The following is a 6000-nucleotide window of genomic DNA, read 5'->3' on the forward strand; positions in this document are numbered from 1 at the left end:
TACATAAATTAGCACAATGCTAAAAACAAATGCAAATATTTGTATATCATATTGTATAATCAATGCAGTCAAAACTTGAATGCTGCTTTGCTAAGCATGTCTGAATTTAATTAAAAGAGCACAAAATAGAATCATCATGCTTAAACATTAGGAACAATCTCAATAAAATGTACTAACTATCTTCCTTGTGTTAAAACACACTCTCTCTGTCTCTCTGTCTCTCTCTCTCTCTCTGTCTCTGTCTCTGTCTCTCTCTCTCTCTCTCTCTCTCTCTCTCTCTCTCTCCCTCCCTCTCTCTCTCTCTGTCTCTCTGTCTCTCTGTTCTCTCTCTCTCTCTCTCTTCTCTCTGTTTCTGTCTCCTCTCTCTCTCTCTCTCTCCTCTCTGCTCTCTCTCTGTCTCTGTCTCTGTCTCTCCCTCACTTTCTCTCTCTCTCTCTATCTCTGTCTCTCTCTCTCTTTCTCTCTCTCTCTCTGTTTCTGTCTCTCTCTCTGTCTCTGTCTCTCTCTGTCTCTGTCTCTCATTCTCTCTCTCTCTCTCTCTCTCTCTCTTCTCTGTCCTCTCTCTCTCGCTTGTCCTCTCTCTGTCTCTCTCTCTCTGTCTCTCTCTGTCTCTGGTATCTCTCTCTCTCTATCTCTATCTCTCTCTGTCTCTCTCTCCTCTCTGTCTCTCTCTTCTCTGTCTCTTCTCTGTTCGCTCTCTCTCTGTCTGTCTCTCTTCTCTCTCTGTCTCCTCTCTCTTCCCCACTTCTCTTTTTTCTCTCTCCCTCCCTCCACTCCTGCCTCTCTGTCTGTCTCCCTTTGTGTCTCCCTCCCTCCTGCTTCATCCCTCTCGCTCTCCTCCCTTTCCTCTCTTTTCTCTCTTTTCTCCTCTCTCCTCCTTCTCCTTACCCCTCCCTCTTTCCATCTATTTTAGCCATAGGACATTGATTATTGTTTCTAGTACCTTCACTTATACTGATAGATTAAAGGTATCCAAAGGCCCATCTATACACTTTATCATTTTCCCTACTGTCCTGGAAATTTCACACATCTGGTTTCCTTCAGCCTCCCATAGTTCTCATTCATGAATGTATATGGTTATGTCCTGATCTTCTAGGAAGTTAATTAAGACTTGGTTTAAAACTTTTTTTTTTTTTACTAAAGGGTAAAGATTTGTTTCATGCAATTTTGGCCCCTGGGGCAACTATTCAAATAAGCTTTTATTCGTTTCTTTGTTTTGTATGAGTCATGTAGGCTGTTGTGCTCTGTGCAGTGGTCTCAGAAAGGTCATTGAGGACATGCTGGTAGTAAGGGATGATATAAACAGTCATCTAAAAGTCTAGTAAATCAATCATAATTAACACTCTGAGTTGTTTCTTGCATTTAATGCCCCTGGAGAAAAAGGTTAGTCAGAAGGATCAGTGGACAATGTGCAGATATGGAAGACAACAGGTTTCATCACTCCAGCTCCCTCCAAGGGATGCTCAGAGTTTGAACTCATTAGCATCAGCATCAACATTGTTGGAAGGTCAGCATTAGAGGGCAACGTAGAAAGGTCATTTGAGAGATGTGTTTGTGAGAAAATTACCTTTATGGACAAGTTAAAGAGTCTGAATATGAAGTATGTATAGTATCTGTTGGAATTCATATTTAGATGTACCCTTTGAATTTATTTAATGATTCATTTGAAAATATTTGTATGAATCAGTTTGATTAAACTCACTTATTAAAGGCCTACTAGGTACAGTGAATTTTATTGGGGTGAGGGTATAATAATAAATGATATTTATATAGTGCTTTACCTGCATTATCTCATTTGATCCTCACAACAATTAATAAATGAATGAACAAAGAACTTAGCATGTGCCGAGCACTGTGCTAAGTGCTGGGGATATAAATTGAAAATTAAAACAGTCTCGGCTCTCAACAAGCTTACACTCTAATGAGGGAGACAATACATAAACAAGGTTTTAACTTTGAGTCAGATGGAAAGGTCCTGTGGTCCTTAGTTGCAGCAGCAAAACTGATGGCAATGCCTGTTCTTTAATATAATTTCCACTGATAAAATCATACCAGTTGTTCATATTGAATCTTTTGACAGAGCCGAGGACTTATTTTGGGGGTCTTCAATAGATGTGGCTGTTAACACCTGCAGCAGCAGTTGCCAGGCTTCATCTTGATAGGTGTGACTTCCAAGGATAATGATTGTGGCCACTGAGCTGGGAGCATCAGTTATTCCCAAAGCTCTTAGATTCAAGATCTTAGGCCATCTACATCTGGGCCAAGGGAAGATGGTGTTCAAGGTACTAGCGGTGGTTTAATTTAGTTAGCACATGTTGCCCTCTATCTCCTTCTAAGGGTACCTAACTGCTTCAGCCAGGTTGTCTTGTGGGTTCTGTGTGGAGAAATTGGTGAAGATGGCTGGTCCCTTCTCTACAGGAGTCATATTTCCAGGTGATGGCAGCGAGGGTTGGGCTGGAAACAGGACTCACAATGGTTGTTAGTTAAGCACTATGGCTACTTATCCTATTTTACAAATGAGGCTCAGAGTCTTTCTCTTCTTGGAAAGCAGAAGAGTTTCATTACTGGAAAATATAGGATGATCTGAAATGTTAGTACAGTTTTAATCTTTAGTATCTTAAAACTATATTAAAACTTTGGAGACATTCTGTAATGTATTAATACACATACTATTACAAAAAAATGTTTACTACGTCACGAAATTCCTTCTAAATCAGGTCAGTCTTTGATCCTGTTGAAGATGATTCAATCACCAATATACCAAAGTTATCTCAGTAGAAGTCTGGTTCCCATGTAATGTAGAATATGAGAAAACCATTACAGCAGGGCTCTGGTGTATGTATAAGCATAGATTTAACTGTTGCAATTTTCAATAGTTGTCCTTATTATTAAAGCATCTCAGATACATTTCTTAACTTTTCATCATGTATAGTGTAATATAATGTCATATTGCAAAATTCCTTCTCTGTTTTGAAATTTCTGCAATCCTGGAAACATTTTGCTTCTCAGTATAGAAATATATTTACCTGAATTCATCATTTCCTCAGTGGGACAAGACTTTCAGGTCCACTGGAAGTAAATTTTTTAACAAGTCATATATAACACTAGTTACCCTAGCCCTCACTGCCTGAAGGCCAGGTAGTTTACATTTCACTCTTCTCTCCAGGGCTCTCTTGTACCCTCAAGGGGAATTGAAGGTGGGGCAATTGAAGGTCTAGGCTTTCTGCCAATGGCTCTAACCCCCACCGAATGATGTTCTCCTACTTGTAGGATAGGGACCCCTGTGCCCCAGTTCTGTTTAGCCACATATGGTCAGAAGAGCTTTTACATAGAAATATTTACTTCAGAAGGTATAATCACAAATATACAATATTACTTCTTCAATGGGTGAGAGGCATCTTCATCCCCTACCTCCTTTGATTGGTTGTTTGCTCACCGCCCCCCCCCCCCATCCTTGGACCATCTCATTCTCTGGGGAAAGGAAGAGGATTAAGTTCATAGCTTAACTTGGTTCTTATAGAGCACGTCCCAGTGCCAAATCCAAAACCCACCTTGGGTTTGAGTTTCAGGCACCCACCCTTGTTTCTCAGGGCTTCCATGCCAAGCTGACTGGCTATACCACCTCACTTATGACTCTGGCTCTTAGGTCTCCATGATGTAAACTCCCAGGTTTCATAGGGATCATCTCTGGCATCTCAACCTGAGGAGTATAAATAACACAAAACAAACACCACCAAATCCAATACTCAGAGCTAGAGTAAAAGAGGGAGCACGGAAGAAAGACTTTGTCTTCTCAACAGTTCTATTCATGGCATCCTTGTTTGAGCTAAACTGGAGTTTTCACCCTCTGGATTCAGCAGAGAAAAGTGGCCAAAAAGAAAGCACCAGAAAGGGAGAATGGATCAATTTTGCCATGTTTAAAGTTGCAGGCAATAAAGGAGGTTACCCCTACCCAGATGGTAGAGGATGAAGATGCCTCCATGATAGGCAATCTGGAAAAACTCCTAAGGTGCCTCAAGAGTTCCGCCATATTGGGTAAACTGGGTATGCAAAGACATGCCAGGAATATACATACATACATACATATATATATATACACATATATGTATGTATATATGTACATACACATATACATTAATACATATATATATACATACAATGTATATCTATATATGTATGCATATACATATATATGTATACACACATAGATAATACTTTACAGCTTGATAAAGATGCACTAATCTTATAGGCTCATCTCAACTTTTTTGTGACAATGCTTTTTTATGGCTTTAAATGAAAAATTATTTCCATCGGTAAAAAAAAAATACTTTTCTAATCTTTGGTACTCAAGTTTTGAATCTTTTTTAAAGTCTTGCTTGTGAGAAGTGATTTTTCTTCATAGCAACGGTTAACAACTATTTTTTTTTAAAACTGGCCTCACTGTTCTTTCAACCTCAAGAAACTCATGAGTTGCTTCAGAGGAATAAACAGCAATCTCTGCAGTTTCTAGGCCCCTATGAATGTCTTTTCTTATTTTTTAAGGATTGATTAGGTGGTTTTCAATAGTTTGTCTGTTCTTAGCATTGGTTTTGTTTTTAACTATATATTCCTTTGTACTTTGTGGTTTATTTCACTGTGGACTTGAATGATTCCTGAAATGCTTGCTTCCCTCTACCAGCCATTTCTGCAATATCTCTAACAGTTATTGAAGAGTGTTCTTCAAAACTACAACTTTTGTATGTTTCCTTGGAGTGATAACCATTTTTAAAAACAAGAGAGTTAAAAGCACAACTAAAGAACAATGAAACACATGTGTATTATGAGAAGTCCAGCACTGAGGACAGAGAATTAACTAAAGGTAGAGAAATCAGCTCAGTCTAGTGCCATTTGTCAAGATTATATATTAAAGAGTCAGTCAAGTGTCAATAGACACACAAACAAATGGCCATTGCCAGGACAAAATGAAACTATTTCAAAATTATTTCTTGTCCCAAGTAACTGACATACAACCATAAGTATCAGAGGTAGAATTTGAACCCAGGCTATATGACTTCAAAGGCAGTGATCTTTCCACTATGCAATGCTCCCTCCTTTTATGTATTTCCTATATGTACTTGTCACATTTGAATTCACTATAGAGTATATGTGTCCATTTATTATCAGCCATACTCTATTTGAATCTCTTTGAGCATAAGGACCATGTCTTATTTCTCTTTGTATTTACCCTGAACCTGACATAAAATAATGCCTCATATTCTGTAGGAACTTCCTAAATGTTTGTTTTTTCAAGGCCTTGATTAGACTTTTTTATCCTAAGCATCCATCATACCCAGGCATGATGTTTGCACTTGTTGGAGACTTGTGAGCTCATTTAAATGACCATGAGAGGCAGTGTGGTATAGGGGACAGACTGCTGGATTTAGAATAAAGAAGACTTGGGTTAAAAGTTCATTGCTCACACCAGGTTCTGTAGCTGGGCAAGGAATGACCTCTATTTGCTTCAGGTAACTTCCTAGGATTTAATGGTAGGATAAGTTTGTTAAATCAGTGGTTATTTAATTTTTGTCCATTATATCCCCAACAAGGAACATAGTAGGCCTATTGAATTCAATTGAACTGACTCCTAAGTTATGCCTGGGTTGTATGCAGTGTGCTGTGGTGGTGGTGGTGGTGGACTTCCCCACATTGTAGAAATCACAGATTCTTCTTTTATTTGAGTGTTAACATGCCATAATAATCCAGGGACATCCGTGGGTGAAATTCTGCCTTGTTTGGAAGTTGCTAGCCTTTTCTTTGCTCTTCCTCAATATCCTTCCAGAGTTCTGCCTCTGAATATTTCCCTTCCAGCTGTAGGGCTTGGCGCTAATGATTTGACATTAAAGTACTTACTTCTCTCACACTTTTTTCACCTGTAATTCTCTAAAGCAGGGTTACCCAAACAAAGTCTCCTAAAAATATAATAATTTAAGGCTTTAAAGAGGAAACATACAAAGGTATAAC

This window comes from Trichosurus vulpecula, chromosome 1 (genome assembly GCF_011100635.1).
Source record: "Trichosurus vulpecula isolate mTriVul1 chromosome 1, mTriVul1.pri, whole genome shotgun sequence".
NCBI lineage: Eukaryota > Metazoa > Chordata > Mammalia > Diprotodontia > Phalangeridae > Trichosurus > Trichosurus vulpecula.